Source organism: Xenopus laevis, chromosome 2S, assembly GCF_017654675.1.
Source record: "Xenopus laevis strain J_2021 chromosome 2S, Xenopus_laevis_v10.1, whole genome shotgun sequence".
Lineage (NCBI taxonomy): Eukaryota > Metazoa > Chordata > Amphibia > Anura > Pipidae > Xenopus > Xenopus laevis.
In genome coordinates this window covers 128,501,095-128,528,024 of record NC_054374.1, presented here as the reverse complement: position 1 = coordinate 128,528,024, position 26,930 = coordinate 128,501,095, and the positions used below count along the sequence as shown (strand labels likewise).

Here is a 26,930-nt window from a genome sequence, read left to right as displayed (position 1 = left end):
TACAGGGGTAGTACGTTTTTTTCTAGATAAAATGCACCAGTATTAGCGCTGTCCTGTCACTCATTTCCCATTCAAATGAATAGATGGGGGGCTTTTGGGCTTCTTCTCCCATAGCTCAACAATTCAGGTGAGGAAAGCGAATGATACATGGTGCATTGGGTACACTGCTGTGCTCAGGCGGGAAAACAACCTTATCTGCACTTTTGGCCTAGCCCTCATATCATTATAATGCCAAATGAATAGTCACAATTTGAAGATGTTTAACACAAGACAATGCCCAAATTCTGGAGCAGCACATTGAAAATGTCCATACACAGGTTGGTTAGTTTAGTGAAGCCCCCCAAGAAGATGACTGGATCATAGTAAAGCACACGCAAACCTACTAGGAGACAATTGTTTTTAAACCTGAAGTGGCTAATGTTAGCCATACATGGGCCCTTCAGACCAATTGGCCAGATCATCTGCATGTCTATGGGGGCCCATCCAAACTGTATGTGGTTGAAAATCGATCAGGCAGGTTTAATGTTCCAATAGGATTGAGGCCTGCATCTGCTCAAATGATGTGATCCTCGATCTGACTGCGATAGCGGCGATTATGGAGCAAATGATCGAATCAGCCTGATAATTCCAGCCTCAATGTGGGCAGTGAAAGATCTGCTCATTTGGCGACCGCTTTTATTATATATCTATATCTATATATATATATGTGTGTGTGTGTGTGGTCAGCTGCTTATGTCATCCAGGGCATTCCAGTATAGCAATTGTTTATGGGAAACACGGATTATAGAAAAAGTATACTGAAGTGACATGCAAACAGGAAACAAAAGAAACTCTACATTAGACTTGTATAGGTTCAGGGAGGCACACACGCAACAGATTAGCATCGACACACAATGAGAACAAATGTGCAAAGATTGTTTACAGGTTACACAACCAAGCTGATACAACGTAATAACAGTTGTTACAAGCAAAAGAATCTATGTGTTCTTCTTCCGTTCAGAAACGTATGTCACAGCCCAAGGCTTTCGAGTACTAAATGTCAAGCGATTTACATCTGGTGTCCTTTGAATAAAACCGGCTTCAGTGACAGAAAGCTGCTCCACCCCAAAACCAAGCTGCACTACAAACAGGATTATGTCAAACCTGCTGCTTGTATGGCTACACTGCACATTAGTCCAACATGGAAAACACTCAAGCTCAGTCTTCCATTATAAAATCTTAACCACTTTAGCCACCTGCATGGAACACATTTAACAAGTTATCGCCAAACCTGGAAATCTGATTATCCTCTTATAAAAACAACAAACCGGTAACAACAAGTTACACGTCTGTGATTTACTCTTCTGAAGGGCAGTATAACCCCTTATTCAACATTCATTTAGTAATTCATATGCATTGCTTTTTTTTAAAGAGATATCAAAGCAATTATTTATTGCACTGTACAGGGCAAAACAGTAAAACTGAAAGTACTTTTATTTTGCTCCCTGTTCTTCATAGCAATTGTGGGAGGAGGAAATTCTGTATGTAAAGTTGGCCATAGATGCAAAGATCCAAATGTTCAAATCCTCGAACAATCTGACTTCCCCATCTCCCGACCTGCCACTAACCATTCAGATCAAATAAAGTACAGGTACAGGATCCCTTATCCGGAAACCCGATAGCCATTCTGTAATTCGGAGCTTTCTGGATGTCTCCCATAGACTCCATTTTATCCAAATAATCCAAAAATTATTTCCTTTTTCTCTGTAATAATAAAACAGTATCTTGTACTTGATCCCAACTAAGATATAATTAATCCTTATTGGAAGCAAAACCAGCCCATTGGGTTTGTTAAATGTATAAATTAATTTCTAGTAGACTTAAGCCATGAAGACCCAAATTACAGAAAGATCCGTTATCTGGAAAACCCCAGGTCCCGAGCATTCTGGATAACAGGTCCCATACCTGTAGTAAAAGAACAGATCAGCCGACGTTCTGACCCTGACAGCAATCGTACGAAAGTTATGTCCGACAAAGCTGGCGACAGTCTCCCACTGAAAATCGCACGATAAGCAATACATGCAGAGAAATTATCGGCAGCCGACAGAAATCTTTTAACTTGGCCGATTGACCAAACGACCGATCTCCGACGGACGAAAAATGTCAGGACTCTCCACACGTGGGCCAAAAGTCGTACGAATCCTCGATTCATACGTTCGGATCTTTGCGTCTATGGCCAGCTTAAGGCATCTTATCAGTCCACAGATAAACCCTGTGAAGATTTAATTTCTCCTTATCTGTAAACCTGAGAGTTGCTGCTAGGACAAAAGCAGGGCATGTTTGTATGAAGGGAGGTTGTACGGTTAAAAACCAAAAGATAAACCAACAAAATAAGCGGAGATCAGGTCACACTGGGAGATTCGGGGAGAATTAGTCGCCGGGCTACTAATTGCCTCTCCCCAAACTGCTTCCCCCTACTAGAATGAAAAATCGCCTGCAGCATGGCACTCGCGGCGCTTCGTTTTCTGAAGTTGCCTCACGAGGAAACTTCGGGTGACTTCGGAAAACGAAGCGCCACGAGTACCATGCCGCAGGCAATTTTTCATTCTAGCAGGTGGAAGCAGTTCGGGGAGATTAGTCGCCCCAAAGAAGAGGCGATTGTCAGTCGCCGTGCGACTAAATCGGCCCGAATCTCCCAGTGTGAACTTACCCTAACCGTGTAGCATAAAAAAACACATACATTGTTTTGTGATATCATTATTTGTAATCTCTGTGCATTAATAGAAATAATGCATCTTCTATTTTAAAAAATAAGGAATTAAGTCACTTCATAGTGCACCCTGCAGTGCATTATGGGACTGGTCTTTTTGGCTATGGCAGACAGACATAGGAGTATGACCTTCTGTTTGTTCAGTGGCAGCAGAAAACTGTAAATGGCTGGTTCAGATAGCACCTGGTGCACCCCTCAAAGCAGACATCTTACAATATACCATGGGAAACAAAGTACAGGTTTTCCGGATAACAGATCTTTCCCTAATTTGGATCTCCATACCTCTCCATACCATAAATCTAGTTTACTAGAAAATTATGTAAATAATAAACCAATAGGCTGGTTTTGCTTCCTGTAAGAATTAATTTAATCTTGGATCAATTACAATGTAGTGTTTTATTACAACAGTGAAAAAGGAAATCATTTTTAAAAATTTGTATTTGGATAAAAAAGGAGTCTATGGGAGATGGCCTTTCTGTAATTCTGAGCTTTCTGGATATAGCCTGTAGATACAAAGGTGGGCAGCAATATGACTAGTCATGAAGATAGCAATAAGAGGTTACTATAAAGGAGGCCAGACATGGGGTGATACGCTATCCAATCAGACTTAAGTACGGAAGTGCCGATTAGCATCAGGTGGCCTTAAAGCCCAGGCTGGACAGTCTCTCAGAGATCTCTAACTGGGAGAGATGCACAGAGAGGGTCTGGGATCCTGACGTTAGAGATCCTATGTGCCTGTACACACTCACAGGAAGGTCTGTAATTGTACTGTTTTTTTGTTGCTATTGTACTGATACCGCTGCTGAAAGTTATTTTTGTTGTTTGGAAAGGAAACTGCCTTTATTCTGTACCTGTGGCTACCGGCTGAAATAAAGCCATGTCTTCTTTAAGAGACTTTTACTGTCCTGACGCTTAACCTGTCATAGGCAGACATTAAAAAAAACAGTAATATATGTGGTTACAAGTGAAAAAGGGGCAAGTTCTTTCAATGTACCAGGGGCAGAAAAAAGTGCTAATTGCATTGTGCGCTAGTTAACCTAAATTTTGAGGAAACTTTAGGCAATTTCAGAAAACTAAGTGCCGCGAGTGCCATGCCGCAGGCGATTTCTCATTCTAGCAGGCGGAAGCAGCTCGGGGAGATTAGTCGCTACATCTCCCGAAATCTCCCAGTGTGAACTTACCCTTAGCAGGCATGGCACTCTCAGCAGGCATTAGCAGTTCAGATCAGCCCTTATCTAATTTGTTACAAGTTTAAATGGGTGCTTAAAGGAGAAAGAAAGTCTTCTTCCACTTGGGGGTGCCAAATGTTAGGCACCCCCAAATCATTGTATATACTTACCTGAAACCCCGAGCCGGTACTCCTATCAGCAGAAAACTGAACTGGCTGGGGGTTCTTCCAGCGAGCACCGCAAAGCGATCCTCTTCCAGCTTCTTCTTTCTTTTTGCGGCTGCGCATCCGCAGTAGAGCGAAAAGCCGGAATTTAACTAAAAAGTCGGCCATTTCGTTCTACTGCGCATGCCCCGGGAAATTTGAAGAAAGAAGCCGGAAGTGGATCGCTCCGTGGTGCTCGCTGGTATAACCCAGGGCCGGTGCAGTTTTCTGCCGATAGGAGCACCGGGTCGGAGTTTCAGGTAAGTATATACAATGATTTGGGGGTGCTGCTGCTGGATTAGAAAGGGGGCCTGATGCTACGATATGCAAAATCCTCTACACTACACTCTACACTAAAGCAGACAGTGGGTGTATTGATATACTGATGTACTATTCAGGCTTTTATGGATTAGGACAGGCTTTGTTTTATCTCCACGATGAACTTCTTCCATGTAATGGGCCAATTATTCAATATAACACATCTGGGGCACAATATCCTAAAATAATGTCGTCATTCAAAGACATCTATAGGAAGGGAAAACATTTAGCCCATGGGGCCACAGCACTGTATTATTGTATTCTATGCAGGTCAGTGTGCTTCCAGACAGACTGTATAAAACTGTGACTGCAGAACATCATGCCTCATTAATGACTGATGGCAGCTAGTGATGGGCGAATTTCTCCCGTTTCGCTTCACCAAAAAATTAGCGAATTTCCTGCAAAATGGCAAAAATTTTGCTTAACGCAAATTTTGTCACCGGCGTCCAAATATTTTTGACGCTGGCGACAATCCTGATGCCCATTAAAGTCAATGGGCGCCACTGTCAATATTTTCGCCGGCTAATTGTTGCGGTAATTTTGCAAATTGATTCGCCGGTGGCGAAAAACGTGGAAATTCACCGCAAATTCGTGCCTGCCGAATAAATTCGCCCATCACTAATGGCAGCATGTGTACACAACAACAGTTGTTCCAAATTGGCCAAAGGTCCATACAAACAAACCTCTGGAAAGTTCACAGCAAGACATTATGAAAAACTGTCCAGAACACAAATCACTGGTTAGAACATAAACATTGTTTTATATTATTTGGTCACCATTCTGCAGAGACGAAGAATGCAAATTTGTTAGACATGGAGTTCCCCTTTAAAGTAATATGATATTGAAAGCGATACTCTGAGGCAGTTGAGCTTTGGGTTTTATTTTTGTCATGTTTAAATAATATAGCTTTTTGATGAGCAGCTCTCTGGTTGCTACGGTTCCAGTTTATCCTAGCAATCAGGTAGTTGTTTGAATGAGACTGGAAAAAAATAGGAAATGGCTTGAATACAAAGATATATAGTACAGATAGCATTAATTAAAAGTGCAGCTTCACAGAGTAATAATTCAAAACCTTTGAGAAATAAAAATAATAAAAGTTTGCTAAGAATTGGACAGTCAACTACCATTTTAATATGTTTGAGTGTTGGAATACCTGTATTATGTGTGATTATACCTAAAAGGTTCTGGCTAAGGGTAAGCATATGTTTCCTTTTATAATTATGTTAAAGGAAAACTATACACCACAAACAAGGAAGGTCTCTATAAAAAGATATTGCATAAAATAAATACCGGTAAACCATTTTCATATTAATATACTTTTTTAGTAGTATGTGCCATTGGGTAATCCTAAATAGAAAATTGCCTGGGATCCTACGATTCACAGTGCAAACAAACCATACATGTTAGGTAACATGAGCCAATTAACAGACAGAGTTCTGTCTTTTGCTTCTACACTTCTTCCTGCTACAGTTAGAGCTGTAGTATTTCTGCTCAGGTGATCTCTGAGGCAGCACACAGACCATCACTAAATGGTGTTTCAAGGCAAGAGATGTAAAAGGACAATATTTACTTAAATATATATTCCAGTTTGGTAAGAGTCACTTAATTTGATATAAACGGTTATATATCTGTTGCTTAAGTAATCATTTTGGGGTATAGTTTTCCATTAAAGTTTTTTTTCTTGTCAAGACCACGACACAGTTGCTAAATGTTTTAAGTCTTAACATGTAGTGTGTTAATGGTACATGCTTGTGCAGGCAGTTAGGTCTAGTAGATGCAGTCATTTGTAACACTATGGGGCCCATTTACTTAGCTCGAGTGAAGGAATAGAATAAAAAAAAAGTCGAGATTTTTTTGGCTACTTCGACCTTCGAACTATTTGCAGTAAATCCTTCGACTTAGATATTCGAAGTCGAAGGATTTACATTTGGCAGTCGAATATCAAGGGTTAATTAACCCTCGGTATTCGACCATATGTAAATCTGCCCCATTTCTTTGGGGTCACAGACCCCATCTAAAAAAAAAAAAAAAAAAAAGCTTTGTAAAGCTACAAATTTATTGTTATTGATATTTTATTACTCATCTTTCTATTCAGGCCCATTCCTATTTACATTGCAGTCTCTTATTCAAATCAATCTATGGTTAGTTGGGTAATAAAATAATAAAATCATTTCCAATATTTCCTAATGTCTATTCAAACAGCGATTAGTAAACAGATAATTGGGTTGCCTTATATTGGAGAGCAAGTTTGAAGGCTTAAAATGTATGAGAGAACAAGCAGTACAGCAAAGGAAGAGGCAGTCAAGCACAGATGAAGTTTCTCTGCACATCAGTGAGAATATGGGCCAGTATCCAGTAAGTGCTGGCACACAGACAAATACTACGTGGCTGCTGGGGGAGAAATTCTAGGTATCGTTCATTTTAAAACCATGTCACCCCCTCCATGTGCAAGAAAAACCTTCTATGCAGTGTTCATCATAATGTCATTTTCACAATATGCTGCTTCATATATAAAGCACTGAACAATTTAAATTAACTTTTGACTCAATGGATCTGCAATGTCACACACAAAGTTTCAGTACTGACAGGATATGGACACTTAAAAATTAACAATCACAAGAGCAGACAAAAGCAAACAAATCAATGATATCAGGTTTCGGCAACACATGTTGGAGGGACGCAGAGAGTTGCAGTCCAGCAATATCTGTATTGTTACAACACCAAAGTGTGCACACCATATGCAGGAACAAAACATGGATGCTACTACAAATAAAATACACAGGAACAAGGAAAGCATCAAAAGAATTTATAGAATTGTTAAAAAAAAAAAAAAAAAAAACCTACGAATGTATACAAATAAGGAAATGTCTCACAAACTATTGCCTAATAAAACTTTTTTGTCTGTATACCTTTTTGTTGGGCAAATATCTATCTACAGTCTTAAAAAAATAAGGGTCTGTGCCCCCTAAAGAGGCCCAAGTAGCAGTATGGGGACCCCATCTTCATGGTCAGCTAGGCTTATTTGCAGTCAGATATTCGCAGAACTAAAGCAGGGAACTTTAAAAAGTTTGGCTCAATCTATACACACTGGGACTGAACAAATTTTGGACATACAGCCACATTATAAGAACTCTTGTTGTCTTAAAAACAACTTTAAAAATTAATTTAAATTTAATATAATATATATAGGTATGCTCAGGACCTAGGGTTTTCCAGATAAGGGGTCTTTCCGCAATTTGGATCTCCATACCTAATCTACTACAAAATTATTTAAATATTAACTAAATCAAACAGAACTATTTAGCCTGCAATAAGGATTAATATAAATAATAAATGTCTGGATCAAGGTACTGACTTATTGAAGGAAAAGGGAATTTTTTTAAAAAATGTCCGTAATTAAATTGAAATGGAGTCTATGAGACATCTTTCTGGACAACAGGTTTTTGGACAATGAACCCCAAACCTGTATAAGCATACTGTGTCAGGTGCTACACAGAATGTCTCTCTCTCTACAAATATTCTCTGAACCAAACAAGCATCACTCACCAGAGAAAGCCAGTGTCATTTCCCCCCCCCGAGCTGCAGTGTTCAGAGACGAGCTGCAGTGTTCAGAGACGAGCTGCAGTGTTCAGAGACGAGCTGCAGTGTTCAGAGACGAGCTGCAGTGTTCAGTTTGCTAGGTGACAGTGAAGTGCAGCCAAAGGTAAGAGAGCAGCGCAGTAGAGTGAGCAGAGTGTCACTCGTGTTACAGGTCAGTGTTGGGACACGCCCCCTATCTGAATAGCAGCCCCAGTCAGAGCACAACCCGCACCCAAAGCAAGCACAACTATCCCTCATCATAGCATGCTGGCTGACGTCAATTGAGCTGGGAGGGGGTGTGGCCTGCTTGATAATAAGCAATGGACTTGGAAACACAGGTTCAACTCCAGCTCCATAGGTTTTTTATCAATTTGCCAAGGTATAACTTGTTCCTTCTTCAAGATTTTCAGCCATTACCAGAGGCTTACCAAAGGAAAAGTATAACTGCTCCTTATCTGCAGTTTATCGGATGTCTATTTATAATTTTTATCTTAATGAATTCATGCCAACATCAGCACAGAAGGGAACCATAGAAGCAGAAATCACATTATTAGGAGGGATCAAGACTTTCTGCTCCTAAGAACAAATGTTAACACACAAAAAACATCTTGCCAAATTTCCATGTAATGTAATAATGCTGTATTTCCTACTGCTGATGATCCCATTAACATTGAAACAAATATGCCGATTCTCTACCCCTAAAGGGAAAATGTAACACGATTTCTCCTCTACCCCCCCCCCATTAAAAAATTTCCCGGCTGCACCATAGAATAATATATATAAGTTTATCATACAAATCGATTACCAATTTAAAACTGCACAGCACCAAATATTTTTTTTTCTACAAAAGGAAAGTAATGCAGTAAGTTATAATGCCATAATTAGCAATTTACCAGACTTACCTGCAAATGGCCATTGGTATCAGGGAGCTAAGCAACAAATCCTTTTCTAGTCTGGGGACAATAAGCCTCCACATAAAACAGGCTAAAAGCTGGCCACAGAGAGGTGAGGTGTAAGAAATCTGACATACCAGTAAGCAGGACAACTGGCTTATATATATATATATATATATATATATATATAATATATATATAACATAAAAGCCATGAATATCTAGTAAATGATATCCTTATAAATGGTGACTAGTGATGTCATCAGTTATAAACGGTGAGTAGTGACATCATTTCATATGAGTCATATGACTCACTGAAACTTGTCTATTATAATAAATAAAGTACCCCCTGTTGCAAAATATGAGGGTATTAGAAGTTACCTCGGAGTTCCATGACCTGTATGAAAACACTCAGCCTCTTTACAAGAGGGGTCACTTTAGTCAATATATATATATATATATATATATATATATATATATATATATATATATATATATATATATATATATATATATATATATATATATATATCAATTGAAGATGGACCAGCACTCCGTTTTCTTTATCAAAAGTGTTTATTCAATACACTGTGCATCCAACGTTTCGGCCCGCATTGGGGCCTTTATCAAGGATAAAGTGTGTGTGGCTTAGTGCCCAATATTATCCAGTGAGTAAATACCAGGGGAGACAGGCCCAACATTTTCTAACACAACGCCCGGGGGTGTTTAAATGTATGGGTTGTATACTTTGCAGTTCACTAATACAAGGTACATATTTCACCCACCCACACACAGGGAGGAGATATGATATCAGACAGAGGATGTCCTGTGATTCATCTATGGTGATCTATATTGTGAAATGTCCCTGTGGACTTATTTATTGTGGAAAGACGATCAGGCAGTTGAAAGAGAGGATGGCAATGCATAGGTCCAGTATAAGAGCTGCGTTAGATCCAGATAAGTGCAAAAAAGATAAAGGCAAGAAACAGGACATTTCACAGCAGCCGGTGGCCAAACACTGGGCCGAGGCTAAACACAGCCCGGCAGCGTTTAGATGCATGCCCATAGAGCAGATCCCCAAGAGAGCAAGAGGGGGAGATTATGATAATATGCTCCTAAAGAGGGAAGCATATTGGATATATGAATTGGGATGCGTGGCACCTAGGGGGTTAAACGGTCAACAATCCCTGGGTTGTTTCCTAACTTAAGTGCTACAACTTTTTCCCCTATTTCAGCACCCGAAAATTCAAGTTTTAAGAGCATAGAAATATATAAAAGAGGGTTGGAATAATTGTAACAGATGCCATTTTCCTTATATGATTGTATGTCACAATTGACAATATGTTGCAATTGACTAAGATAAGGCTTATCTTGATTTACAGGTGCTGTATTTGTGTATCCATCGGCCTTGGAAACAAGGAGATTGATTTGTAACAGTTTTTTAACTCACTTCAATGGAATATGAGCACAGATTAAATGCACAGTATTTTGCTGACACCTATTGACACAAATACGAAGGTACACCTTTTTCATTGTGATTAACCACTCATCATATGTGTTGAATTGTTAATTGAGTGTTGTAATGAGGTCATCATGACGCTGCTAATGAGGGAATTGTGGGTATAAATATTGGGCACTAAGCCACACACACTTTATCCTTGATAAAGGCCCCAATGCGGGCCGAAACGTTGGATGCACAGTGTATTGAATAAACACTTTTGATAAAGAAAACGGAGTGCTGGTCCATCTTCAATTGATACATATCCTTTTGACCGAGCACCCGGCAAGGAACTACAGAGGATAGAGTGCAGGTGTCTCACATTGAATTATATATATATATATATATATATATATATATATATATATATATATATATATATATATATATATATATATATATATATATATATATATATATATATATATATATATATATATATAAATAAATAAAATACACAAAACCCATGAATATCTTATAAATTATATCCTTATAAACGGTGAGTTCTGATGTCATCAGTTATAAACGGTGAGTTCTGATGTCATTTCTGTCACATGACTCCCTAAAACTTGTGTATTATAATAAATAAAGTACCCCCAGTTGCAAAATATGAGGATATTAGAAGTTACCTTGGAGTTCCATGACCTGTATAAAAACACTCGGCCTCCGGCCTCGTGTTTTTATATGGTCGTGAAACTCCTCGGTAACTTATAATATCCTTATATTTTACAAGAGGGGGTACTTTATTCACTGTACGTATGTATGTATGTATGTATGTATGTATGTATGTATGTATGTATGTATGTATGTATGTATGTATATATAGTGGTGTGAAAAACTATTTGCCCCCTTCCTGATTTCTTATTCTTTTGCATTGTTTGTCACACTTAAATGTTTCTGCTCATCAAAAACCGTTAACTATTAGTCAAAGATAACATAATTGAACACAAAATGCAGTTTTTAAATGAAGGTTTACGTTATTAAGGGAGAAAAACAACTCCAAATCTACATGGGCCTGTGTAAAAAAGTGATTGCCCCCCTTGTTAAAAAATAACTTAACTGTGGTTTATCACAACTGAGTTCAATTTCAAAGGTTATAAAGCCATTTCTAAAGCTTTGGGACTCCAGCGAACCACAGTGAGAGCCATTATCCACAAATGGCAAAAACATGGAACAGTGGTGAACCTTCCCAGGAGTGGCCGGCCGACCAAAATTACCCCAAGAGCGCAGAGACAACTCATCCGAGAGGCCACAAAAGACCCCAGGACAACATCTAAAGAACTGCAGGCCTCACTTGCATCAATTAAGGTCAGTGTTCACGACTCCACCATAAGAGACTGGGCAAAAACAGCCTGCATGGCAGATTTCCAAGGCGCAAACCACTTTTAAGCAAAAAGAACAGAAGGCTCGTCTCAATTTTGCTAAAAAACATCTCAATGATTGCCAAGACTTTTGGGAAAATACCTTGTGGACCGACGAGACAAAAGTTGAACTTTTTGGAAGGTGCACGTCCCGTTACATCTGGCGTAAAAGTAACACAGCATTTCAGAAAAAGAACATCATACCAACAGTAAAATATGGTGGTGGTAGTGTGATGGTCTGGGGTTGTTTTGCTGCTTCAGGACCTGGAAGACTTGCTGTGATAGATGGAACCATGAATTCTACTGTCTACCAAAAAATCCTGAAGGAGAATGTCCGGCCATCTGCTCATCAACTCAAGCTGAAGCGATCTTGGGTGCAGCAGCAGGACAATGACCCAAAACACACCAGCAAATCCACCTCTGAATGGCTGAAGAAAAACAAAATGAAGACTTTGGAGTGGCCTAGTCAAAGTCCTGACCTGAATCCTATTGAGATGTTGTGGCATGACCTTAAAAAGGCGGTTCATGCTAGAAAACCCTCAAATAAAGCTGAATTACAACAATTCTGCAAAGATGAGTAGGCCAAAATTCCTCCAGATCGCTGTAAAAGACTCGTTGCAAGTTATCACAAACGCTTGATTGCAGTTATTGCTGCTAAGGGTGGCCCAACCAGTTATTAGGTTCAGGGGCAATTACTTTTTCACACAGGTTTGGATTTCTTTTCTCCCTAAATAATAAAAACCCTCATTTAAAAACTGCATTTTGTGTTATCTTTGACTAATAGTTAAATGTGTTTGATGATCAGAAACATTTTGTGTGACAAACATGCAAAAGAATAAGAAATCAGGAAGGGGGCAATGTGTGTGTGTGTGTGTGTGTGTGTGTGTGTGTGTGTGTGTGTGTGTGTGTGTGTGTGTGTGTGTGTGTGTGTGTGTGTGTGTGTGTGTGTGTGTGTGTGTGTGTGTGTGTGTGTGTGTGTGTGTGTGTGTGTGTGTGTGTGTGTGTGTGTGTGTGTGTGTGTGTGTGTGTGTGTGTGTGTGTGTGTGTGTGTGTGTATAGGATATTAGTGCAGTGGCAAGTTTGAAATCCATCTCCTATTTTAAGCAAATAATTGAATTTTCTTACTATTAGTACTTTTTTCCCCCATAATAAGAATAATAATAATAATAAATCAGTTAACTATGCTGAATTAATTCATACTGATAGCAAAACAATCCTGTTGAGTTGATTTAATGTTTTTTAGTCACATTAAGGTATGGTGGTCCAAACTATGGAAAACTTCAGGTCCTAAACATCTCAGAAAACAGATCCCATATCTGTAATCACATTTGAGCTCAGCTTAGAGTCCTGCAGCGGGTCAGGTACCTGCAGGTTACCCACAAAAAAAGCGACCCTGCAGAATAAGGGGAGGATTTTCAGGTGCGGATATACCCGCGGGTCTGCGGAGTTGCGGGTCACGGGTCTGATCTAAATTATCTTATGTAATATTGTCTATATTTTACTCCTTTCAAAGTTTTACAAAACCTGTTTCTGTCCCTGTCCGTTTTTGATGACGTCACTTCCGGTTTGCAGCACCATCACTTACTATTTAATGGTGGTCGGCGAGTTGCGGGTCCAGTTCGGTAGCGGATCAAAGTGGGTAAATATGCGGGTTGGGTACGGGTCTTAGAAATTGGTTCCGCACAGGACTCTAGCAAAGCTCCCCATTCATTAACAGAGCAGGCAAGGCCCATAGGCAGCTGGGTACATAGGGATATTCAGAGGGCCCATATTTTTGCTGTGGGGGCCTAAGAATCTCTAGTTACACCACTTCTACAATATTCTGGGGAAAACTGTACAAACCAGAATTTACTCTAGGCGTGGGTTCTTTCTAATCTGCACCGGTATTTACTGCTGAAGTAGGTAGGAAAAGTTGTTTACACTGTACACAGTGTTCTTTATTTAGTCTCTCATTTGGCCGTCAGACTGTTCTCTTGACCAGAGAATAGAAAATGAAAGTAGAGAGTCTGCAGAGAAATGAAAGTAAATTAAGAATTTTAGAAAAACCTATCTTGACTGTTGACTTCCTGGTTTCTGGGGGTGACATCCTAGCAACTGCACTAGAATAAGAATGTAGAGGGAGAAAGCGAGGTAAACTATACAATAACATTTTTTATTCAAATGAGTTAAACATGAATTTCTCCAGTTTAATATATTTTGAGTGTAAAACAAGTCAATCTAAATTAAAGCTGGCTTTTTGTAGCCAAAAGACTAGTGCCACAAGAAGGAACCGGAATGTTGTTTCCTAACGGAGCATTACAGGGATTAAATAAAGCACAAAAACATAATATTGCAACATGGAATGCATTTACCCTAATGCTTTCACAAGTTCCTTCAAAATTGGTTTATGGTGTGTGCATAAAATACTTGGTAAAGTATACAAAACTAAGGGCCAGCCATCAGATAATAAGAGGTGCCTATGTTTACTTGTCGAAGGAGGATCACTTTAAAGGAACAGTAGCGCCAAAAAATGAAAGTGTTGAGGACAAGCTTAGGACTATCTCACTCCTAAAGTAATGCCAAATAGTCAACAAGTAGAAATAACCCTTGGTTTACCAATAATTGCACACCAGGGACTAGTTGCTTGAAGGGGACACAGAACATTAAAAACAATTACTTTATACACCATTATACACCTCTAAGGTGGTGGCACACATGAAGATTGGGGGGAGATTAGTCGCCCAGCAACAAATCTCTTATTCGGGTGATTAATCTTCCTGATGGCACTCGGAATGCTTCGCTTTCTGAAGTCTCCCGACGTTTCCCTCGTGAGGCAACTTCGGAAAACGAAGCTCTCCGAGTGCCATCCCACCGGCGATTTAAGTTCTAGTCGGCGCAAAGGCATTTAGGGGAATCTTAGCGTGTCACCACTCTGACATAAATATAAAATAAATATTTTATTGCATACAGTATATTAACAAAGCTTACGATACCAGATACATTTAAAGTTTCTATTTACAGTTAACTTGAGAAAAAGTGATGCGCCTAGCAATGTAAATTATCTTAATGTTTATGGGTTCTTGTTCTGCAAAACCAAACAACCTGCCAACTATATGAACAAAAGGTCTTTACGGACCATGAAGAAACCATTCTGTGCTTTATCTGATTCACTGCCCAGTATGCCTGCATTGCAGTCTTTAACAAATTGCTACACACTCGGAAAATAAATCATTCTGACGTGTCTGTCTCTAGTGGGACTATCACATGCCTCCTCCCACTTTATTTGCATGGAAATAATACAGGTCATCTTGTAATGGACCAAACGCACCAATGACGAGATTTTATTATAAAGACTTTCTCGGAGGCATCAGTGTACAGTATACAAATAGGCTTCAATAGATTCTAAACAGCATTCAACCCTCCAAGTGTTCACTGGATTAAGGTGAACCTCAGAATAAGCAGGCTATAAATTTAATTACCACATAAGAAGGGTTTATTTGTCATTTAATTTTTAAAATATGCTTAATATGTCTAAATTCTATTTCTAAATTTCTAGTTATTAAACTTCCATTAATTATCCAGTAGTGAGCCTAAATAAGCATTAAAAGCCACCATGAGGTCCTTCAAGAAAAGCAAGCTGAAGATTTTAAAATGGCCCTCAATGGTAGTTCTTAAAACATACAAGATGGCCCAAAATGATATTGAAATTAGAAGTGATCTGGAAGGAAGGGTAGGCCAAAATGGCAACACTGGTCCACTGAGATTTTTAAATCCGATTGCTATCTGGCCAAAAAAGCCACAGATTCCTACATTAGTTGTTTACTACCTCTCTTACAAAACCAGCTAAATTTGTAATTTGAAATAAGTGCGCAAACTTGTGCATTCAACTGTAAATCATTATACTGCAGCTAAATGAGATGCAATGATAATTTCCAAAGCAAGGAAATGATTTTCTTTCAACACTTTTCATCTAAGCTGACAGCGAGTGAACTGTGTCAAAGTGACCTGCTTCAACGCTGATAAGAAGATACCTTGTGTAAAGTAAAAAAGAAAAAAACAGTGGTCCAGCGCTGACATTTTTTTCCAGAAGGCCTTTAGTCAGGAGGTAGGTCACTGTGACCCCAATAACGTTACATAAAAGACAATAATTCTGGTTGCAAAGCAAAGTGTGGTTACAGCAGCTGAAAAGAGCGCTTAGGCTTCAGCAGAGTTAAGGGAACCTATTAGTGAAACTATACAGGGCATACATAATTTTTGAAGCTGTGCATCAGACTAGGGAAGAGCTGGTGATTTATACAGTGAATATCTAAACATAAAGTTGGTCCAATAGTCATTCAAGTATTTCAAAATTAATTCAGAAGTTGTCAGACATACTGTATGTACACTACTTCATCGTCCTCTTATCAAACATTATAGGCTCAAACCGGATCAGTGCAGTGTCCTACCATAGGCTTACTGGCAGGAGGTTAAAAAACAATTGCCTCATCGATTTTAAGCAGCTTTCATTGCTGATTAGGGAACCCTAAAGGAGCCCGACTTCTCAGGTGCTCCAATCTAGTTACTAAAAAAAAACTGGCATATTCTGGAAATATGCTGTACTGATGATCTTTTGCATTAGAGAGTGGCCTAAAGCACAGAAAAATCAACTACCAAAGTTTGCCCAGGAGCAGTAACCCATATCAACCAATAAGATGTTTCCTTTTAAAGAGGTTCCTGTAAATGCTACCTGCTGATTGGTTGCTATGGATTACTGCTCCTTGGCAAACACAGTGCCATTTATTACACAGGCCCAAATGTGTCTCGAGTTCCCACAGTTAAAGGGGTTGTTCACCTTTGTGTTAACATTTAGTATGATGCAGAGAGTGATATTCTGAGACAATTTGCAATTGGTTTTCATTTGTTTTTTTTATTATTCATGGTTTTTGAGTTATTTAGCTGTTTATTCAGCAGCTCTCATGTTTGCATTTTCAGCAATCTGGTTGCTAGGGTCCAAATTAACCTAGCAGCCATACACTGATTTGAATAAGTGACTGAATTATGAATAGGAGAGGCCTGAATAGAAAGATAAGTAATTAAAAGTAGCAATACCAATACATTTGTAGCCTTGCAGAGCATTTGTTTTTTGGATGGGGTCACTGACCCCCATTTGAAAGCAGACAAAAACTCAGAAGAAAAAGGCAAATAAGTAAAAAACTATAGAAAAATAATGAAGACCAACGGAAAAGCTTAGAATTAGCTATTCTACAACATATTAAACGTTCACTTAAAGGTGACCATCATTTTCTGGTGATACAATGTAAGACACAACATGGGTAAAAAATAAAATAAATTGTCGGGTCATGTACACAGGCAATCTATACCTTAGAGCAGAGATAGTTGGGCTTCTGATGCGCTTGAATTCCAAGCATTCTGCAATAATATAGCAGTGACAAAATACATGTGTCCTAATATAAGGAAGATATTGCAAATAATATACATTGACTTAATATAAACCCATACTGATATGAACAGATATCTAAAAAATATGCCAAAATAATAAAGAAGGATGACAAAGCAGTTTCTAATAAACAGAGCAGTGATGCCTGCCTTTGACAGGGGAACACACGCAATGACTGGCTGGTGATCCATTAGCTTGTGACTGCCTCTCACCACTAAACATTGACCCAAGCACATCAACAGCAAGGAAAGCAGTTTACTCATCACTGTAAAAAAATCAGAATATCACAATACAGAATGCATGTTCAATGGAAGAAGAAAACTGGGAGTTAAAGCAAAGAGCACAACTTACCCACCAAGGTATTGGACCTGAAGCTACAGAGAATCCTCTGTTTAACTGTTGCCTGGCCAGAGGTAAATTAAGATTTAAGAAAAGGTTTTTGTGGGGAGAGCAAATTTTTTCAACATTGTCTGAAACTTTTACAGCTGTGGATTTGCATTAGTTTCCTGGGCCTTATTACGCACAACTGCACAGACACCACCGGTGGGGTTATAGGGCAGAGAATATTCTCTATGTTTGTATTGCCTGAAGCAAATATAGATTTATAGAATACAGATACTAACATGGTGCTTTCCCTCTGCCTACCAGAAAAAAATACAGCAGTCACCCTGTTTGCAATTGCCCATGCTTGATACAGCTATAGTATGGACAGAAGCAAATCTTAGTGGCCACTGGCTTGGCCTGGCAGCACCACAGGTAAATATTAAAGGGGCTGTTCACCTTTAAATCAACTTTTAGTATGACTTACAGATAGAAATTGGTTTTCATTTTTTTTCACTATTCATGGTTTTTCAGTTATTTAGCTTTTTGGTCAGCAGCTCTGCAATTTCAGCAATCTGGTTGCTAGGGTCCAAATTAGCCTTTGAGTTGAATAATTTGAATAAGAGACTCAAATATGAAAAGGAGAAGACTTGAATAGAAAGAGGAGTTATAAAGTAGCAAGAACGATAAATGTGTTGCCTTACAGAGAATTTGTTGTAAGAGTTAATGACCCCCATTTACAAAACTGGAAAGAGTAGAAGAAAAAAAGACAAATAATTCAAAAAATAAATAATGAAGACCAATTGAAAAGTTGTTTATAAATGGCCATTCTAGAACATAAGTTAACTTAAACGTCAACCACCCCCTTTAAGCAAATCTGGAAGAGGTAAAACCTCAGTTTCTATGAGTATAATACACAAGAAAGTCAGAGGTGCTGTACACCAAAAGAATAATAGTAGTAGAGTTGTGACAATAGATACTTTTGTGTGCATTATATTGAATAGTTTCAAATTGTCCCACTTTCCTGTTCTTTATGATTTGTTCTCCTTTCCACCACCCTTCTCCTAGGCCAGTTAAATGCTGGGACATTTTTTTTTTTAAAACCATAAGCCATTGTTATTGATTCAGATTGGGGTCTTCCACTGAACATTTGTCCTGTAAAGACATGAACTTTTTTCCCTTTACTGCTAGAGGTGCCTTGCTCCATCTTCAGGCCAACTTAGGAACAGTATGCAAGCAACATTCATTTTTATATACAGTAGATCAATGCAATTATTTCTTAGTAATATTTTAGATTTGGCTATCCTTTAATGAAAAGACATAGACACACATTGTATTTTCCATAAAGAGAAATAATGCTACGCTATCAACACTTAAAGGAACAGTAACATCAAAAAATGAAACTGTTTTAAAGTGATAAAAATTTGCCCTGCACTGGTAAAATAGCGGTTTGCCTCAGAAACTCTTATCCCCAACCAAAGGTGCGGGCTAATAGAGTCTGCATTCCGGTTGGGGATAACAGTTGTTTTTTTAAAAAGAAAAAATGTGTAGGCATAACTAGTGTGAGCAGCCATGTCTGGTCACTCACATGCGCATAATGAAAAGCTGCCCCAAATTGTTCATTAAGCGCATGCGTGTGACGTCACATGTGCGTTGTGCACACGTCAGTGACCGGACATGGCTGCTCACACTAGTTATGCCTACACATAAATCAAACCCCATCTCTCTGTTCTGTTGCCCCCCCATTTCAAATGGATTTGCTCCATCGGACTCTGTAGTGCTTGTCACATAAGATGAATTCTTAAACTTTAGCTTGGCATACAGTCTTCAACCTGCTTGTTTTGTGAGATCACCATACAAGTAGATTTTAACTCAATTTGACCACAAACATTTTGGGCCAAAACAGGACGATCCAACAGTTCGTCCCATGGGCCAGTGACAGAATCAAGTTCTGTTGATTCTCTCTGTGTTTAGGCTAGACACCAGCAATAAATGCCTGAATGTGTTGCCATGTGCTGCTAAAACTACTCTGCAGTACATACTTTCCAAAGCATACTGTATATTGTTCCCTAGTCTAGAATTAGTGTATGTGCAAATGCACAGCTTATCAAACTGGTGTAGGTGAAATACAAAAAGTCATTACGTATATATTGGGGTAAGCATTTAACACTTCTGCCTAATTTCCACTGGCATTCATTTAAATTTGCAGTCACAAACAGGCAGATAGAGCCGGACAGTTGTGACAGGACTGGCATTTGCCCATGGAAATGGCTTGACGTACAGATATGAAATCCATTAGCCAGGAACCCATAACCTAACCTGTTTAATTTTCATTTTAAAGTGATTCTTTATTTGTCTGTAATAAAACAGTAACTTGTACTCAGTGTTAACTAAGCTGCATAGATTCATATTGGTGGCAAATAAAAATTATATTGGCTACGGTAGTTTTAAGGAATGGTGCATCCAGTTACAGAAAGATCCCTTATTCAGAAAGCCCCAGGTCCTAAGCATTCCAGACAACAGATTATAAATCATCGTATTTATCACTCCTATCAACAGACAGATTCTAAAATGCTTATTTTATCTGTTTTTTTGAGTGGTCATTGAACTGCATCCAGATGCAGCTGCAAAAATACAGTCTAAAATCAAATTCTTATCCTTAAGCCATATAATAGGCATATAATTTGAAAATGTATGAGAATTATTAAATATTTTGAAAATAACCTGAAAAGAGGCAGCAAAAACATATGGACACCCTACATCCAGCATGTTACCTAAAGGCAAGGTTTTTAATCATTCCCGCTGCAATACTGGATCAGCTCTTTCAACAGTCAGGTGGAATAGAGGAACTCTGAATAAGTTGACCTCCTATACTAACTGTTCTACAGGAAAAAAAAAAATCAAGAAGTTTACTGCTTACCTATGTGAAATAATCTGATTATGAGAGTGTGGCTCAATTCAGTAGATAAACAGAATAATAAAAGAAAGGTGAAAAGCAGCTATTGTGAGCTCTACAGAAACCCATTATTTTTAAATGGACATATATAAAGTAGGGATGCACCGAATCCAGGATTCAGTTCGGGGTTCGGCTGAATCCTTCTGCCCAGCCAATCCGAATAATAATTTGCATATGCAAATTAGGGGCGGGAAGGGAAATCATGTGACTTTTTGTCACAAAACAAGGAAGTAAAATGTTTTCCCCTTCCCACATATGCAAATTAGGATTCGGAATTCGGCCGAATCTTTCATGAAGGATTTGGGGGTTCGGCCGAATCCAAAATAGTGGATTTGGTGCATCCCTAATATAAAGGCACGCTGTAAAGGTCTCTGTTATACATGTAAAAGGAAAATGGAAATTGATCACTAATTTCTACTCTGGCAGGTAAGTTACCAGCGCAGAAACCGTATGCAAAAAATTCATGTTGAATTATTTAATTCTCACTTTGGTCTACTGCCACCCTACAGCACAGGTGGTGAGCCAATGTGCAACACCAAGTTTGCACAACTTGAATTTGACTACAATTCTGCCCCCATAACATGCCCAATATCCCCTCACCCTGAGCTGTGCTAGCAAGTCTCTGGCAGCGGCTATGATCTGTGCTCTGTTTCGTACAATAATCCAAATAATTTGTGGTTTTCAGGCGATCAGTAAAGTTAGGAGTTTTCTCTGTCAAATCTTAAAGATTCGTAAGATTCAAATGTTTTTCAAATTTATCGAGTCTTTTCCCATACCAAAACTTTCGAGCTATGTTATTGATAAATAAGGTAAAATTGTGGATGGGAGTTTGGTCAAATTTATTTTAATAAAATAATGAGAAAATTTCGAGTTTTAGTAAATAACTCCCTAATTGTTTTACCAGATTAAGCCTTATGCTATTAAAACTTTAAAAGCTTGTGCTTAAGGGTTACTTCACACGAGGAGATTCGGGGAGATTTTGTCGCCTGGCGACTGACACAAACAATTGTCTGAATGGTAAGCATGGCAATCCCCAAGGACATGGTATGCACAGGAGATTAACATCTCAATACAAGTCACCAAGACAAAGAGACTAAAAATATGCTCCTTGTATGCTTATTAGGTAACTAAAGGAGTCACTCTTTGATCATGGTGCAATTCACATAATGCCTCTAGCTGTGGCATAACTACAGAGGAAGCAACACACGAGTAACCACGGGTCATCCGAGGGAGGTGTTGGTCTGGAAAAAAACATTTTTGAGGAAAACTCAGGCCCCCAAAGTTACAGTGCTGCCCGCTTCACTGTTTTTTTAAACCATCTGTAAGATTCTAAGCCAGTTGTCTTAAAGGAGAAGTAAAACCTTGACACTAAAACCCCCTACTTTACATAGACCCCCTACCTGCAACCCCTCAGCCTAGGTGGTACCTTTGCTAAATGCCCCTAACTCTCTACTTACCGCTCGCTGCAGATTCTGTCCATCAGAGTTCACGGCAGCCATGTCCTTCTCTTCGGTAATCTACGGGAACCAAGTGTCGTATTAGCGCATGCGCAGTTGGAGCAATTTTCTGTTTCGCGACACCTGCGCATGTACCGAAAGTCAGGGAAATTGCTGAAGCACTGGAAAAAGACCTGAAGATTACCGAAGCGGCTGAAGTTGACTGCCGTCAACTCCGCTGGACAGAATCTGCACCGACGTGTAAGTAAAGAGTTAGGGGCAAAGGCACCACCTAGACTGGTGGGGGAGCAGGGAGGGCAGTCTATGTAGGGTAGGGGATTTTAGTAGCAAGGGTTTGTATCTCCTATAATAAATAGTTAAATGTGCACCTGTGTCTGTATTTAATGGCTTCAGAGCCATTTCCTGATTACCCTTGAAACCATGGGAGAATCCAAGCAACTCCAAGCCAAGACTTCACTAACAAAACTGTGGACCTCCACAAGTCTGATTCCTGCTTAGGAACAATTTTCAATAAAAGCTGATGGTCCGAAAAGCATCTGTCCAAACAATTTAAATGTAAAAATCTTGGGACCACACAAACTGTAAGAAAGGAGGCGAAACCGTTCAACTGAACCCCAAGACAACAACAAAAAAAAACTGGTAAAGGAGAAGGAGGCCTTCGGTACCAAATTATCAACATTAATCATTAAGATTAGTCTCTACTTCTAACCTGGCATAAAAAAAAACAGGCTAAAGTTTGCACACCAGGAGAAAGACCTGAACTTTTGGTCTCGTCAGATAAAACAATAACAGAATTGTAATGATCCCCTCTATGGGCCATATTTATGAAAGAGTGAAGTTAGCGATTGCCCAGTCCGCTAGAGTGAAATTCCACCACTCTCCATTCATTTCTAAAAGAGTATTTATCAATAGGTTAAAGTTCACCCTTTGATAAATATGCCTTTCAAATTCCCATAGAAATTAATGGAGAGTGGCGGAATTTCACTCTTGCAGACTGGGCGATCTCTAACTTCACTCTTTGATAAATATACCCCCCATGTATGAAGAAAGAAGAATGAGGTTTTTAAGACAAAGAACAACATCCCAACTCTGAAGCATGGGGTAGCAGTATGATGCTTTGGGTTCTTCCAAAATATTTTATGAGAAGTCTTGAGTATTTGTAAATAAGTACATGATGCAAGCTAAGCAATTAACCTTTTAAATGCCACAGATCGTAGAATCTACGTTCTGTGGCAAAGGTACTTGAAATGCCACAGAACGTAGATTCTACGTTCTGCAGCACTTCCTGGTTCTCGAGCGGAGGAGCGGCTGTTAGAGCCGCTCGCTCCGTTCCTCCTCGATCCCCTGCCCCTAGGCAACGAGCAGAGCAGGGGATCGAGTGGCCCCTCGGGCGCGATCGCCCAGGGGCCCAAAAACAGCAGCAGGCACGTGTTACTTACGTGTCCTGCTGCTGCAGCCTACACCGCGCCGTCGATCTCCGCCCCCACAGCACAGAGACAGGAACCACGTCGCAGATCTCTTCCAGGGGCTCTTCCTGATCGTCTGCAACAGTCTCCAGCGACTTTTTCAGGTTAGTGCAACAATTACACACACAAACACACACTTATTACAGTAATACACACTTAGATTCACACTTACACATACATTTTTGGGGATTGGGGGGGTCACTTACACTCACTGCACTTACACACACGTGCACACGCACACACGCGCACATAACATGTAATTTACCATTTGTACACACGCACACGCACATACATGGCATTGTGGCTTTTTTTTTCTTATCGCATCGTCTCTTTTTTTGGCTGAAAAAAATGTTTTATTGCCATTACGAATAGCGTATTCGCTAACCGTACTGTGCAATACCTTTTGTATGTTATTTCGGTGATTATATTGCAATTTTGGGTATTTTGGTGCATTTTTAGCCATTTTATTGCATTTTTAGCCATTTTATTGCATTTTCAGCTCTGCATATATTGTGTTCACTTATTTCTAGCCGTATAACCTGTTTGGCCCATCTAAAATATTCAAACTGTGATTCTGACGGCCGATAACACTAGTCTGGAAAAAAAACATTGATTTTTGTGGTTTTATTGGATTTTTTTGCATTTCACTCTTTACTGCGTTATTTTGTTTTGCCTTGTAAATTTTATCTACTATATATCCATTTGGGGGTCTCTGTGTGCCACATAGTTTGGTATATCTATGCATATTGGGCATCAAAGTGTTCAGTAGACCCCTGGCGTTCATATTTAGGATGTTTTATGCTGATACGTTACGAAATGTGGGGCATATAATGGGGTAAAATTCAAGCTTTGTGACGATTTTCAGAAATTTGATAAAAACCGTTACGTTTAGCATTGATTTGCAGTTTGGCAGTTTGCAGTAGAAACACTTATTTACCCATATTGGATTCGTCAGAATGTGTTCTTTCTGAAAATATATGGTTTTCTGGGGTCTCTGTACTTTTAGGGGGGTCTAATGTCGCATAATACACACACCAGGTGCTCATATTGCAGCAGCCAGCGCATCAGCCGTGAAAATGTATATACACTATTGTCATTTGGGGGTCTCTGTGCGCCACATAGTTTGGTATATCTATGCATACTGGGCATCAAAGTGTTCAGTAGACCCCTGGCGTTCATATTTAAGATGTTTTATGCTGATAAGTTACGAAATGTGGGACATATAATGGGGTAAAATTCAAGCTTTGTGACGATTTTCAGGAATTTGATAAAAACCGTTACGTTCAGCATTGCTTTGCAGTTTGGCAGTTTGCAGTAGGAACACATATTTACCCATATTGGATTCGTCAGAATGTGTACTTTCTGAAAATATATGGTTTTCTGGGGTCTCTGTACTGTTAGGGGGGTCTAATGTCGCATATTACACACACCAGGTGCTCATATTGCAGCAGCCAGCATGCGTCAGCCGTGAAAATGTATATACACTATTGTCATTTGGGGGTCTCTGTGCGCCACATAGTTTGGTATATCTATGCATATTGGGCATCAAAGTGTTTAGTAGACCCCTGGCGTTCATATTTAGGATGTTTTATGCTGATAAGTTACGAAATGTGGGGCATATAATGGGGTAAAATTCAAGCTTTGTGACACTTTTCAGAAATTTGATAAAAACCGTTATGTTCAGCATTGCTTTGCAGTTTGGCAGTATGCAGTAGAAACACTTATTTACCCATAATGGATTCGTCAGAATGTGTACTTTCTGAAAATATATGGTTTTCTGGGGTCTCTGTACTGTTAGGTGGTCTAATGTCGCATAATACACACACCGGGTGGTTATATTGCAGCAGCCAGCGCGTCAGCCGTGAAAATGTCTATACATATTGTCATTTGGGGGACCCTGTGCACCACATAGTTTGGTATATCTATGCATATTGGGCATCAAACTGTTTAGTAGACCCCTATGTTTATATTTAGGATGCTTTATGTTGGTAATGATACATGGACAATACGATGCTGGAAAGTTGAAGCTTTGAGGCAATTTCCAGATATTTCACCAAAACCGCCAAATTTGGCAAAGCCTTGCGACTCAGTCGTTTGGAGCAGAAAGGCATGGGTACCCATTTTAGATTCTGTAGAATGTGTACTTTCCAAAAATATATGGGGTTGGGGGGTAAACATATATTTCTGTGTTTTTACCCCACAAAAATGCAGTCAATGTGTTGATTTTTCATTAGCTGAAGTTACCCACGGGACTGTTTGTATGCGCTAACTTCATTTTGGGGCCTCTAAATGCCAGATACTTTGGTAAACTTATGAACAATGGCCACCAAAATGTTCAGAGGAACCCTGGCAATCATATTTAGGGTGCTTTTTCTTAGTACATAATGACACATGGGTGATATGGTGCTGGGAAGTTGAAGCTTTGAGGCAATTTTCAGATATTTCACCAAAACCGACAACTTTGGGAAAGCCTGGCGACTCAGTAGTTTGGAGCAATAAAGGCATGGGTACCCATTTTAGATTCTGTAGAATGTGTACTTTCCAAAAATGTATGGGTTTGGGGGGTAAACATATATTTCTGTGTTTTTACCCCACAAAAATGCAGTCAATGTGTTGATCTTTCATTAGCTGAAGTTACCCACAGGACTATTTGTATGCGCTAACTTCATTTTGGGGCCTCTAAATGCCAGATACTTTGGTAAACCTATGAACAATGGCCACCAAACTGTTCGGAGGAACCCTGGCAATCATATTTAGGGTGCTTTTTCTTGGTGCATAACGATACATGGGTGATATGGTGCTGAGAAGTTGAAGCTTGAGGCAATTTTCAGATATTTCACCAAAACCGACAATTGTGGGAAAGCCTTGTGACTCAGTAGTTTGGAGCAGAAAGGCATGGGTACCCATTTTAGATTCTGTAGAATGTGTACTTTCCAAAAATATATGGGTTTTGGGGGTAAACATATATTTCTGTGTTTTTACCCCACAAAAATGCAGTCAATGTGTTGATTTTTCATTAGCTGAAGTTACCCACGGGACTGTTTGTATGCGCTAACTTCATTTTGGGGCCTCTAAATGCCAGATACTTTGGTAAATTTATGAACAATGGCCACCAAAATGTTCAGAGGAACCCTGGCAATCATATTTAGGGTGCTTTTTCTTAGTACGTAATGACACATGGGTGATATGGTACTGGGAAGTTGAAGCTTTGAGGCAATTTTCAGATATTTCACCAAAACCGACAATTGTGGGAAAGCCTTGCGACTCAGTAGTTTGGAGCAGAAAGGCATGGGTACCCATTTTAGATTCTGTAGAATGTGTACTTTCCAAAAATATATGGGTTTTGGGGGTAAACATATATTTCTGTGTTTTTACCCCACAAAAATGCAGTCAATGTGTTGATTTTTCATTAGCTGAAGTTACCCACGGGACTGTTTGTATGCGCTAACTTCATTTTGGGGCCTCTAAATGCCAGATACTTTGGTAAATTTATGAACAATGGCCACCAAAATGTTCAGAGGAACCCTGGCAATCATATTTAGGGT

The 26,930-nt window shown here is 39.3% G+C and overlaps 1 protein-coding gene across 1 annotated transcript in view; it reads right to left on the bottom strand.

The window, feature by feature from the left end:
* Positions 1–26,930, bottom strand: part of spats2.S (spermatogenesis associated, serine rich 2 S homeolog) — a gene marked incomplete at its 5' end in the record, with an annotated part of 66,364 nt that overhangs the window by 23,876 nt on the left and 15,558 nt on the right.